Consider the following 14,099-nt stretch of genomic DNA (forward strand, 5'->3'; position numbering starts at 1 on the left):
TTATATAAGGTTATATTTATATCTACCGTTGCATTGTGCCGGATCATTGTCCTTGGCCGTTGAATAAACTGTTTTTAAAATGCATGATTCTTGATGTTTTTTTCTTTAGTTGGAAGCTATAATCCAGTCATTCCTGATACTAAGCAGCTCAAGGTTCCTACCTCTTCGTCCTTTCCAAAAGACTGCAGTATCCCCGGTTGTGAGAGAGCACAGAAACCCTCCAGCGGTGCGAAAAACTGCTCAGCGTTCTCCCCATCCTGATAATGAAATTATCGTTCATCTTTATTTAAATGCAGGGGGTTGCTTTTTTTTTTTTTTTCTCTTAAAGACAAAAACAACAACCAACAAAAAGAAGAAGAAGAAGAAGAAGAAGAAGAAGAAGAAGAAGAAGAAGAAGAAGAAGAAGAAGAAGAAGAAGAAGAAGAAAAAGAAAAAAAAAACCAAACCCCACGAACCTCTTTTAGAGAGTCTAGAAAAATAAAAGAGGAAAAAAATGGGCTGTTCTGAAGTGAATCCAGATACTGCATCTCTGCTGGAGAAACAGCGAGCCTCGGCGTCCGGAAAGGTTGCTTAGCAAAGCTGAGAGCGTTCCTTGCTTTTCTAACTGTGAAGGAAAAACAAGGAACCAAAAAAAAAAAAAACCCCACCAAAAAAAAAAGAAAAAAACAAACCGAAAAACCCACCCCGATCTTAAGGTGTTATTATCTTAAGGTGTTATTATGTAAATGTAGATACTTTAACAAGTGCTTGTTGGCAAAAAAAAAGAAAAAAGAAAAAAAAAAAAACCAAACATGGAAATGATAAATATGATCTTTATTAATACGCATACAAAACGCATATGAAGTTTTAATTGCAGGCATATTTGTTGCTTATTTTTTTTGTCGATACTTATTACCTGTAGATGACAAAGAAACATAATATAAAATGCACACGGTACTTCTCTCCCAGTGTATTTCACACCTGTGGTAAACGTTACGCTGGATGTTTCAGTTATGCTGTTGTGGATAAGGATGCAGTATATATATTGTTTTATAAGTTATGTTTTGTGATTTATTATTTTTTTTTTTTTTCAAAATTAAGAGCATGGGAATAAAAAAAGAAAAAAAAACACAACAAAAAAAAAAACCAAAAACCGAAACGAAATCTAGAAATGCCTTTAATGTTCTTTTCTGGCTGTGTTTAAGAGACTGAATAAATAAGAAGAAAAGCAGCTTTCTCCCCCCCCCGCCACCACCACCCCGTGGTGACATTTGGGGGAGGGCCCCTCCGCTTCCTCCCGGTAATTGCGCCGTCGCCCCGCGTGTGTCCGTGTCCCCCCCCAACCCACACCCCGGCAGGGACCCGGCCAAGGAGGGGGTGAAGGCACCCTTCTTCGGGGAGGGGGTGAGTGTCTCTGCCGTCCTGGGGGGCGGCCCGGGCAGTGAAAATCCTCCCCACCTCTAATTTTCCGGTACTTTTCCCGCTGCCGTTGCGCTCCTCGCCGCCTGCGTTTCTGCTCCCACGAAAAAAGAACGAAATAATAACGGGTTGGGTTGTTTTGTTGGGTTTTTTTCCTCCCCCAAGACTTAATCCTCACACCCTGAAGAACCCCCCCCTGGGCGTACGGCAGCCCTGGGACCGCTCCTTCCCGCTGAACCGTTTTACCCGTTTTCTAAGGTGCTTTTTTTATTCTTGCTCCTCCAAATTCTCCGAGATCTTAAATTTTAAAGTTTGTTCGATTTATTTCTTTTTTTTTTTTTTTTTCCCTAAGCTGTTGCAAGCGCAAAAGACTCTGATTTCATTATTATTATATTCATTGCTATAATGATTACGATTGATATTGTGGAGAAAAAAAAAATACTATAATTCACCCAACGAATTAATAAATTATCTGCGGCGAGGCCGGATCCGGCGGCGGGAGAAGCCATTGCCGGGGCTGCCTCCCCGCCTCCCAAACGCGCTGTTTGCGCGGCCGCGGATGTCCCACATCCCCTCTACCCCTAACCTCCCCTCTCGGGGTGGAGGGTGGGGGTGGAATTGCAGCTCCATGGAGCCCCTTGAGCCCCGGGGGCTTCCGCGGCCGCGCAGGGCAGCCCAGCCCCGGGAGCCGTTCCCTGGCAGTGGAGTTGGGGGGGGGGGGGGGAGGCGGGGAGTGGGGCGCAGAGCCCCTCTCCCGGGGTTGGGGGGCTTCTCAGTGGCTTTGCTCCTAACCTGGGGGCTCAGCAGAGAGGAACTGAGTCTCCTCGGCTACTTTGTCACTTATTACAGCTGCGGGAGCATCCACCAGACCAGGAAAAAGTCTGATTTTCCCCTCCAGTTTCCATCCGGGGGCGGGGGGGGGTGGTATCCACAAACCCTCAGCTGTTATTTTAGCCTGGATTTTCGGTGTTCGTTTTCTCCTGCTCCTGGAGGTAGCACTGTTAGTCCTAACTCAGGCCAGCGGCCGCAGGGCTCGCGTTTAGCCAAACCCTCCTGCGCCTTCAGTTGTTGTCGGAGTCCTGAACCCCCCTGAAACTCAGTTTGCGGGGAAGAGCTGGGGACCAGGGACACATCCAGCTTGGGTTTCGGTGCCACTGGCCATCACCAGTGCCCCCCTGCCCTCTGAACACACCAGGGAGAGCTGGTCCTCTGCTGCTGGGTGAAATTTGGGCATCTTGACACATTTATGGCTCAGGGAAAGGAAAATTCCAAGGAGACGCTGAGCAGAAAGCAGCTCCTACACCTTCCCTGTGCGCTTCTACAGATGCCCTGCTTCCAGCAGCCTTTAGGTCTCCCCCGCAGTGGTTAGAGCTTGAATGATCTGGGGTTTTGGTGTGTTTGAAGCATGGCTTGGGACCGCCTTGCCCAAGCACAGCTTCCTTAGGGATATGCCCTTGGAGGTGCCCAGGTGTGTGCTCACTCTGGGGGCAGATGAGGGGGGCTGTCTTTTAATGGTCCCTTAGCCCCTCAAAGTCCCCAAATGGGGGGGTTCCCATGGATACAATGGCTCTCCCCACCACTCTTCACACGTTGGTTCTTGAGCTCCCGGTGCCAGCGTCTGCCTGGTGGGTGTTTCCGCACACCGGAGCCGATGGTTTTCCATCCCTCGCCCTGCGCATTCCTGCCAGTGGTTTCCAGCCCGTGAAGCTCAAGCGGGGACTTCTGGAGCTACATCCCTTCAACCCAGCGTGGCTCCAGCCTGCTGGGAGTCTGCTTTCCAGTGGGGGCCGCGGAGAGTCCCCCCCGCCCAGACTCCTGCCCACCGATTGCAGCCTTGCCTTTGTCAAGGCGAGCAGATACTCGGAGCCGGAGAAAGAGCTGAATCAAGTTTTCCATTTGTTCTGGGTGTGCTGGCTTACCTTTTAGCATTTCCTGGGGTGCCTGGGGAGCACTTTGCATACCTACCTGGGCTAGGGGTTTGCTGGGGAACGCTATGTGGTCCTGAGAGGTCCCCGGCGACCAACCCAGAGGTTGCTGCGCGGTGGAGGCTGCTATTGCACCAGCCCAGATGAACTTCACAAAGACTTCATGCCTCCGACTGCCCTGTTTGTTCGAGATTAAATGTCTTCTAATAAAAAGCTGTGGTCAGTTTAACTCCAAATTGCATACTTTTCTTTATCTGTGGCCTGGAACTCAGCAAACTATGCAAAGTCCCATTTAAATTAATGGGATGCTTCAGTACTGATTTTAATGGGATTTTGTATAATAAAAATAACACTTAGAAACGCCCTAACATTTTGCTGCAAACTTGCAACAAAAGTCACTGGAACTGGGATAATAAAAATACAGGCTTTATGTGAAACCTATGAAGGGTTTGTCATTAACTTCAATGGCACGGTTTCAGGCCTTATTATTTTAGTTTACCCTTGTATAAGTAAAAATTACTTTACCAATTAAACAAGAATCTGTGACAACTTTTCTGTTGCAGTCTGGCAACCTGTATGCGAAAATGTATTTCGATATTACCAAAACAGCCAAGATATTCAAGCTCATAAACCAGCCTGTATACAAGGACCGAGAACAAATAAAAATAAGAAACTCCACATTGTTTTTGCTAAAAGTTTTGCCCGTCAAACGACATTAAGTTGTTACTCCTAAAAAAATGACTTCAGAACCTTCCTTTAATCTATCCAGGAGAACAGTTTTCTGCTCACCCTCATAGAAAACAGTAAAAACCTCCTTCAAAGTAAAATATGTTTTAATTAACAGAGCTGCAAAATAAAATCCACAGCTATGCAACGAGCCTCCGCTGCAGCTCACCATTGTGCAAACCGCTCGGGCAAGCTGCTCTTATTAACAAGCTACAGGCTACGCTCTGCTCCAAACTGATTAAGCGGCAGGGCTGGAGGCAGATTTTCTATCAAAAATGTTTCAGTGGCAGCCAGCCTTTTCTTTTGCGGCGTCATTATTCTTTTTTTTTTTTTTTTTTTTTTTTTTTTTTATAACAGGGAAAAAATCATTTGTTTATCCCCAACTCCAATTTCTCTAATGAAGGAAGCACATGCACGAAGATTTTATTTACCCAAAAAAACCCCCAACAACTTCCCAACAACTAAAAATTCCCATAGGAAATAAAAAAAAAATGAAAAAGAAAAAAGAAAAATGAAAGAACATATGTATTTGATTTTTTTTTTCCCCTTCTTCACCCAAGTAATTTCTTGCAAAAAAAAGGGCAGGTAACAATTCTCAGCCTCTGTGAGGGATGAGCAGATTTGTTCACAAATCTTCCCCAGGAGCTGAGCGGAGCTGAGCGAAGGCTTGTTGTGCCCACGGGCGAACCCCACCGATGGAAAGGAGCAGCCCAGAACCAGCTCCTCCCGCCACCTCTGCTGGTACAGACCTACAACCCCCGGCAGCAGCGGGCGATGCCTCCCCGGAATAACTTGGGAAAACAGCAACCCATCCGGGTTGCTAATTGGAGTCTCGCACAGCAGCTTCAGAGCTTCCCCCCCCTAACCCCCTGAAAAAAAAAAAAAAAAAAATTAAATAAAAAATCTATGTGTTAATATGCAAGAAAGAAAAATCTGACTTAGTACGAGCGGGGACAAAATAGCTGCTGTCCCCCAGGAGCGCAAAGCAATTTATTTTACAGGCTTCAAAGTGATACATGCCCGGGTATAGGAGATTAGCAGTGGGATTTTCAAAAGCCCTGTGTGAGTGAGGACCAGATTTAAAAAAATGATTCAGGGAATCGGTCCTGGTGTGAGATTTTCCTAGAAGTGAGTTAGGCACCTGGGATTTAGACACTAAGAGTGAGACTTTTAGAGGGATTTAGATGTCTGAAGATACAGCTAAGCGCACAGTGGGATCTTTAAAAGCACCCAGTGCCTGTCTCTATCAGAGGTATCTGCTCTGGCTCCTTCCGAGGCTCCTCTAACTGCCTGGGTGAAACTGTGGGAACCCAAATCCCTTCCAGAGTCTCAGGCATCCTCAGAAATTCCCATTCTCCCTCCACTCCCTTCTTCTCTTTTTCCCAGGAAGTCTAGGAGGAGGGTTCACTCATTTAAGAGCTAATTCAGGAAAGGACTTAAGCACAGAAGGAAACTGCCCAGCAAAACGCTTCTGGGCGTGGGGTGAAGCCCTGGTCCCACGGATGCCAGCTGGGGATGTGCTGTGGGGAGCGGGGCTGTGCCCCCGTGGAGAACCTCAGCCCTCCTCGCGCTCGACTAACGCCAGCAAACTACAGCTGCTTAAAGTTAAGCCCAAAGTGAAGCGAGGTGAAGGAGGCGCTTCGGAGAGTCGCGCTTTTGCGAGTCCACGTTGGAAGTTGGGTCCTAAATTTAACCTTGGGCTCTCCCGCAGCAAGACCCCCGCTCTTTAAACTTTTACAGAGGTGGGTTTTGAACCTTTGAAAGCAAACCTGGAAAGGCAAGTGAGGAGGCTGGGGGCCAGCCCTCTCCCCCCCACCCCAGGACCCAGCTAACGCAGGCAACAGCCCCACCACCACCACCTCCTTAATCCGCAGAAACCAGCAGCTTTCGGGAGCATCCCGTCCAAGGTGGGCTCAGCAGCAGAGACCAGGGCTGGGATGTCTCTGCCCACCTCGCCAGCTTGTCCTCTGCGGTGAGGAGAATAAAATACCCTGAGTCGAGTCAGTGCAGATGTTTGGAGCTGGAGGAAAGCTGGCTGTTGGTTATGGCAGGGGGGAACACTTGCACCTCTTGCCCTGCGCTCTGCAGCGCCCATGGAGATGGATCTTGGACCTTCTGGTCTGATGTGGTAGACCTGGACTGGGTTCAGCACAGGACCTGGGCAACCCCTCTGCCTGGCGTGGCAGCAAAAAGGGCTGGATCCCGTTCTCTGAAAGCTCATCCTTAAGTGGCTTTGCACTCTTTACCTCTGAACACAGCAGCCTACAGCCCCTTCCCACCCGCCTGTGCCCCCCCCAGACTGTCCCCTCTGCCCCAGCCATGCTGCCCCATGTGAGGAACGCAGGACTGGTCCCCTCGCTGGCCCCCATCACATTTCCAGGGCTTTGGGAAGGGCAATAAGCAGCATTTGCCTGTGGTCCGTGGGCTAAAGCTCACCAGGCAGGGGCTGGCACCTCCACTGGTCACATCCACAGGGGTCGTAATTATTTTAAAAAAGAGAGAAACCGCCAATCTACAGCCCTGTCCACTTTCCTGACCTGAACCCACCCCGTTACCTGCCCTCTCCATACATTTCAACAAGCTCTGACAACATCCACACCTATTCATTCCACGGCTCCCCCCGCTCCCTGTGCCTTACATTTCCTCCTCCCTCGCTCCTTACCTGCCCATCCCATACAAATACCTACCTCAAGCCTACCTGGATGTGTGATTTAAACACTGGTTGCACGTATCACTCTGTTCTGTAGATCTTCACCCATCTGATCTCTGATCTGAGATCATAAATATGATTTTCTTATTTACTTGCACACACTGAGCTCTCTGGTATAACTGTCCTACACAGACATATTTAATTTGTTCATCTCTACGTTATACCCACTCATTGAGCCAACCCTCCTTCCTCCCTGTAGCAAATAAATACTATATAACTTTACAATACAAACTGACAATGCCATCTCTGACGTATTTACCTAGTCTTCTTTCTTTTGTTTTAACACAGTTTCGTATCAGCTAAATATAAATGTATCATATATTTTCACCTGTTCCTCTAAGATGGAAGGTTAAGATTAAGTTAGAGATAAGGTTAAGGTTTACTGCTTGGAGCCAGGGTCAGGGTTTGGGTAGGGTTAGGGCTGGGTTGAGATGGGTTTAGAGTTAGGGATAGGGTTGGTCCAGCATTTAGGATTATGCCCGGGTTATGCCCGGGTTAGGGTGAGGCGTGGGTTAGGTTTGAGGTAGGATTATGATTAGTATCCAGGTCAGTGGTAGGTCTCAGTTTGTGTTAGGGTTAGGGGCTGGGTGCAGGGTTTTAGGTGAGGTTAGGATTATGGGTTAGTGCTATGTTCAGGTACTCTTGGGTTAGGGTTAGGCTTGACTTAGTGTTGTGTTAGGATAAACTTTTAGCTTAGGGGTGGGTTTGTGTCAGGATTCAGAATTAGGGTTAGTTTTAGGATTGGTTTGGGAGTCACATCTCAGGCTCAATCATGTAATTTCTCTCTGCTTATTCCTTGTATAAACAGATCTGTTCTCTTTCTGTCCATCTTATGACAGCAGATTACCTAATTTTCTCTCCCACACATCCCTGTAGGTGTTTATGTTTGAGTTTCATAACACTTAGCAATCCATTTTCTCCATGGATTCTCATTTACCTGACCTCTTTGCCTATTTTGCATACATTCATGTCTCACACATCTTGTCTATCTCAGATCTACTAATCGCTCTCCTCCTTTCTTATAGCACTAATGTATTCACTTCTGCTTTTGCCTGTCATGCCTAAGACATCATTGCAACTAATGCCACGATTAACGATTTTTTTTTCCGCAGTCTCTTTTATACGTACTCATTAAGCTAATGCCTGTGACTACTTATCTATCTGATCAATCTGATGCAAATTTTAATTAATCTCTCTGGATTTCCATAGCACATGTTAAACTATATATTTTCATCTTCCTCCTTCTTCCATCCATATTCATCCCTCTGCTCACTCGTACCCACTCTGTCGAGCTTCCTGGTACCCACTCATCTGGTGGGTGCACCCACATCCTTCTTCATCAATCATCCTGTCCGGGATTTACCCCCCCCATTTAACATCCCTCTAATTCGTACTTGATCATCAGGCTAATTTCTCAACACTCCCAGCTCATGAATACTCCTCTGTCTCTTTATCTGCCCTATACCTAGTCCAACCTGTTAGCTAGCTAATTGTTCCAAGCTTGTTTTTTCAGCATAATCTCTTTATTCTGTATGAATTGTATATGTAATCTATTTACTCCATTGCTATTTTACCTGACTCCTCCTTAAGTGTTTTGTGGGGTTTTTTTTGCGTTTTCCCATATCTACTCTCCTCTCGCGACTGTGCACCTTATCTTTTTTTGTATGCATTTACCCGATACCTCCTTTGCTCACCGATGTCTTGTGCGTCTCTTTTTTCACAGTTCTCTTTGTGTTCATCGAGAGAATTGACAACTAGCTCTCTTTGGGTGTTACTCATCTATTATTCTATTAACTACTCATCTATTAACTCTGTTATTGTTCCTTTTTTATCTGTTCCTCCCTCTATCCACATTCCCCACCATCAATGTCCTATTCACCCTATTGGCCCGTATTTTCTGGCTGTATTAACCATATATTTATTCCAGCATTCCAGCTATTTTTCCATCCCTTTACCCAGACAACACACGTTCTGTCTTCCATAAACCTGTCCATCTCAATCTAATCTCTTTCTCTTTTGGCCTTTAATTAATTAATCTGCTCTGCAGGTTTATCTAGTCAATCTTCCTAGCTAAAAGAAGCTCAGTTAATGATCTCTTCAGTCTGTATACATACCCATCTCTTCATTCACCCATCCATCCAGCTTTTACTCAGTTACCTAACCCCGGAATAGTCCCAGTATTTACAGTGGATCACCTCTTCCTCCTTACATCCATTTTCCCATTTTACATCTGTTAGTGCCACTGCTGCTCATGTCGCTTTTATTTAATTTATGTAGCCCAGAATGTCTCTACATATCCCTTTACCTAAACATGTTAACTGATACAGATATCAGTTCATGTCTCCATTTATTCCATATGTCCCGCTGTTTTCTGTTCTATCTGTACTTATCTACTTGCTGCCTATTATAGCTACGTACTTACAATACCTACCTGCGATAGTCCACATTTCCATATTTTAATCTAGCCACATTACATTTACTCTGCTTAACTTCCCAGCCACCCAGCAGTTACTTTGCCTGCCCAATCCAGCTTTCTCGCTCCCGCATTTATCTGTTCCACACCCTTTCAACAAACCCATGTGTGATACACGGACACCTATTTGCTTGCTTTAACATGGCTATCAGGCTCAGGTATGCTGCAACCCATCCCATGCATATTTATCTGTCTAGCTAATTTGGGGTTTATTCTAACCTTTCTGTGCTCCTTTTCTTTTTCTTTTCCTCCCTCCCTCCCTCACTTTTTTTCTCCCTTTCTCCCTTTTTCCCTTCTTTTCCTTCCTTCCTTTTCTCTCTTTCTCTCTCCTTCCTTCCTTCCTTCCTTCCTTCCTTCCTTCCTTCCTTCCTTCCTTCCTTCCCCTCTATAATTCTCCCATACCTAGATCTACATTTCTAAATATTTCTATTTTATGGCTAATGCAGACAGTGCCTCTTCTGTCTGCATATTCACCCCATAGGTTCATTATGCTCCTGCATAAAGTTTCCGCCCACCCAGATGGGACTTGCTCTGACACAGCATATCCTACATCTATTCCGCTCATCCTGATGTGCATCAAGACCACACTTACTTACCATACCAAACCCCTGGCTCAGCTGTCTACTCCGTGTCAAGTACACATGTTTTTCCTCCATCATCACTTATTCTGTATTAATATCAAATTATCCATCCTCTGCACAGACCGTGTATATGTCCGTGTAATGATGCCAATCATTCTAATCCATCCACCCTCTAGGTACCTGTGTGTCTCTACCCATTTATTTCTGTATGGTTATCTAAACTGTCCATCAGTTTACACCATAAAATCCAACAGCCGACACACGGGGCCATCCGATCCGGGTGCCCTCGTTATACAGGAGGTAATTCAGCTCAAAGTAACTTCAGTAATAATGCTTTTGTCACCCTTGGTGATCCAGTCTTGTATCAGACTGATGGGTACAGGGATACAGAGAGCAGGAGCAACGTTATTGTCTGAGTAAATGTCATGTAACCCCACGTGTCTCAAAGCAGAAACAACAGCCAGTTGCAAAGCAGTAGAATTTTTCTCCTGACCAGGCTGGGGGGAGGGGGTAGGGAGGGTGTCAAGACCATTTATGCCAATAAAATGAAGAAAAGTGGACATTGGGAACAGACAAAATTATCGCCTCTGCATTTGTTAAATGTGTGATTTTCACGGTATGGGACCGATTTCCAACTTGAGAACCCCACAGGGGCTGCAGTGGTGTTATATCTTTTGTCATCCTACGTATCAGGGTAAGCAAAGTGATATCAAAGGTTCCCACCTGAGCTTTCCACTCTGTCCTTATACGTCTGATTTACTTTTTTTTTATTTTTTTATTTCCTTTTGTTTTTTTCCTTTTTTTTCTCTTCTTTTCTTTTTTCCTTTTTTTTTTTTTTTTTTTCTGCAGGCAAATCTACACCTGCCTGCAGCTATTCCTAGCGGAGTTTCTGCACTGGAAAATAGATACCCTCCTTTTTCTCACTCTTAACCATCTTTTTTCTGCTCAGATTCTGGACACTGATCTGGGTTCAAGCAAGAGCCTTGCAGGGCCAACCTGCATGGCTGAAGAGGGGGGAAAAGCTTTGAAGCTCTGAGTTTGGAAATGTTCAGACCCAGGAATTTGGATTATCAGGATGCTGAGCCGTGGGATTTGGTTTTGAATGCTTGGCTGTTATTTTATCTCTTCTCAATTACTCTCCAAAACCAAGCCAGTATCACTTGATGCCAAAAAGATTTTGGGTTCAGTGAACCATCAGGTGGCAAGGACTGACAAGGAAAGTCTGGAAGTGGATGGAGTTACGCTCCCAGGTGCCGCAGAGGGAGCCGGGGACTGGGATGCTCCGGGAGCCTTTGCCGAGTCCTTGCAAGTCACACACAGGGCAGGAGCTGGGGGAGAGGAGGGCAGGAATCGGGAAACTCTTGGGAAAGTGTCATAAATACCTCTCGATATTCCCCGAGATAGCAGAGCCTGTACATGCACTGCTGGCCACAATCACCGGCCTCTGTGAGAAATTGTTTGTCTTGGTCTTTGCATTAGGTAAATGCCCAACCCAAATTCACTGATAAAAGCAGACACCGAAAAAAAAAAAAAAGAAAAAAGCAAAAAAAAAAAAAAAAAAAAGGAAGAAAAAACAACCCAGAGACAAGGTCTCCTTGGGCCCCCAATCAACAACAAAAAAGGCAGCAACCAGACAGCCATTTAGTGAGCATCTCAAAGCTATCTACCGTCTGCTGGAGGGGCTTTAAAGGCATCAGATTTGTGTGTTTGGCTCAAGCCAAGCGAATTGTAGTCTAAAGCTTTTCCTTGAATTCAAGGCTGTGTTTACTGCAGTCAGGGTGAGGGGAAGGAGGCAACCCCAAAGCCCTCCCTCCTCCTCTTCCCCCACCCTGCAAGCCCCAGGCTTGAAACTTGATTTAAAAAAAAAAATACAAGATTGAATTTCAGTTTGCAGGATTAGGGAGACGACTTTTAGGGGCTGCTTGTTGGAAAAAAAGCAAAGCAAAGCAGCTGGGAGGGATTAGGCTGAGCTGGCGTCTGCACTTTCAACTGATTCAATTTTGCTCCACAAGACATTGTATCTGAGCCTTTCTGGAGACTATTCAAAGCAAATCATTTTCATTTTACCATTTGGTAAGTGATCAGAGTCTATTTTTAGTGTCTTGGAAGCGTCGGGGTTTTTCTCTCTCTCCTTTTCTTTCCTTTTTTTTTTTCTTTTTTTCTTTCTTTCTTTCCTTCTCTCTCCATTTTCTTCCACAATTGAATATCTGCATTTGGGGTATCAAGAACAGGCATGTTTGGAGGGAATGTTTACCACAGCCAGCAGCTTCAATTTATTTTATGCCTCACTTCAAGAAGAAAAGGCACCAGAGAGAGGTTGGAGCTGGCAGGGGCTGTCAAGCCACACTCTCAGAAAGCCTCCCAGAGCCCAGGCTCTGCACCAGTTTGTTTTTTTCAGGTGATTCCTTACGATTTTGGCAAATCCAGCCAGTTGCATGCAGGTCCCTGCAGCCTGCGGGGCTAGCAGAGGTTAGGGTCCCCATGCCCAGCGGGCATCGGGCGGGGAGGGCAGGGGGGGGACTGGGATGCAGCTGAGGGTCCGAGCTGTTATTTTCCCAGCTGATCCCACCCTCTCCCCCCAAAAGGTGAATTTGGCAACTCGGTGATCTTTTGCAAAATCTTTGGTACCTTTGCTGCATTTTTCATGAAAAAAAAACCCCAAACAACTAGAAATCAGAAAACCTTTTTTGAAAATAAGAAAAGGAAGAAAAACTGTTTTACCAGTTGTGGAGGAGGAATTGCATTTCTTTCCAGTTTAAATGTAGTTTCCCACATTTTGCTTTTTCTTAATTTCACTTTACTGAAAAACGGAAGGGTTTGGATGGTGTTATTATTATTTTTTTCTCTCTCTTTCTTTCTTTCCTTTTCACTCTTAGAGCTGCCTGGTCTGGTGCACTGCCTCACAAACTGAAACCCCTCTACAGAAGGGGGCACAGGCTGGGTGAGGGTCCCACAGCATTGTCCCCTGGTCCTCCACAGCCACAGTGGTTTCCTTAGACTTTGGGGAGGACAAGGGGATGCCATCCCCTCACCAGAAGTACTGCTTGAGCAAGGCACTTGTAAACAATGGCTAAAAGCATTTCTCTTGCCACAGGTTCATTGTGTGCCTTTAGGGCAAGTTATTTATTCTCTTTGCATCTTCCCTTACATAAAATGCCTGTAGCAGGGAACAGAAAATGATAAACGCGAGGGCGTTTTCCTCCCCAGACTGTGTTGCAAAATATCAGTTTGCTCTGGGAGCACTACTGCCTTCCTCTGTTCCCCAACCAAGAGATGGTAGATAACCCATGCCATATCAAACACTCCATTTCTCAATCAAAAAGCCAACCTCTGGACGAGAGACCTCAAGGATGAATGTTTTTCCTTCTTCTATTATATTCTTCAGGAGGCGTTTTTCCTATTAGTGATGTCTGTAAAGCACTGGCTTTGCGTAAGAGGATGCAGATTGCATCCCAAACCAAGTGGGTGAGTTTATTGGGTTTATTTTGTCTGTAAAAAGGGGGTGAAAGGCAGAGTCAGCCCCGGATGGGCATCCCCGTGGTGACGCGAGGTGTTTTGGAGGGACGCTGGCAGCAGCCCCCATGGGACCACCAGCCCTTTGAGAAGCACAGGGCTGCTTACACTGAGCACTTCCACTGGCGAGATGGAGCTCGAAAGGCTGGAGTAAAGCAACAAGAAGGAATGTAAGAAAATACTAGCTCTGTGCCGGGGTAAGCACAGTGTGGGAAGTCCTAATGGCACCAGATCCAAAAATGAAGCCACGGGTGAAGCAGAGACACTGGAAGGGACACCACCCGCTGCCATGGAAGGACCTGGCGAGATGTCTAGGATCAGCTATTCCTTAAATACAAGGGAAAAGCCTCCCCTGCCCTGTCCTCGCTGTCCTGGGCTGAGCCCATAGCCTGGCCGGGTGTTTTATCCAAAGCAATCCCTATCCCGCGGAGCCAGGCAGCAAGAGCTGCGAGCTATTGTAATAGCAACAATTATTTATTCACAAGCTGGAGCAAAAAGGAATCTGCAAGCGGGGGGAGAGAAGGGGGAGCAAAACACAACCTGATCTTGTAAAAGAGAGCCTTAAAAACTACCATACATGAAGGTCTTCGCACAAGCTTTTTTCATTTATCAGTCTGCAGTCAGAAAAGGAGAATGCAATAAGCGCGTGGCACACAGGGAACGGGGGGTAGGAGGGTCTCTTCTAATAAAAAAGAATGGGTCTGAACAAAGAAAAAGGTTCTGCTAAACTGATGGTGGCAGATGGCATCAGCCCCACCATGCTCCCTTTCAAT

This window comes from Numenius arquata, chromosome 11 (assembly GCF_964106895.1).
Source record: "Numenius arquata chromosome 11, bNumArq3.hap1.1, whole genome shotgun sequence".
Classification (NCBI taxonomy): domain Eukaryota; kingdom Metazoa; phylum Chordata; class Aves; order Charadriiformes; family Scolopacidae; genus Numenius; species Numenius arquata.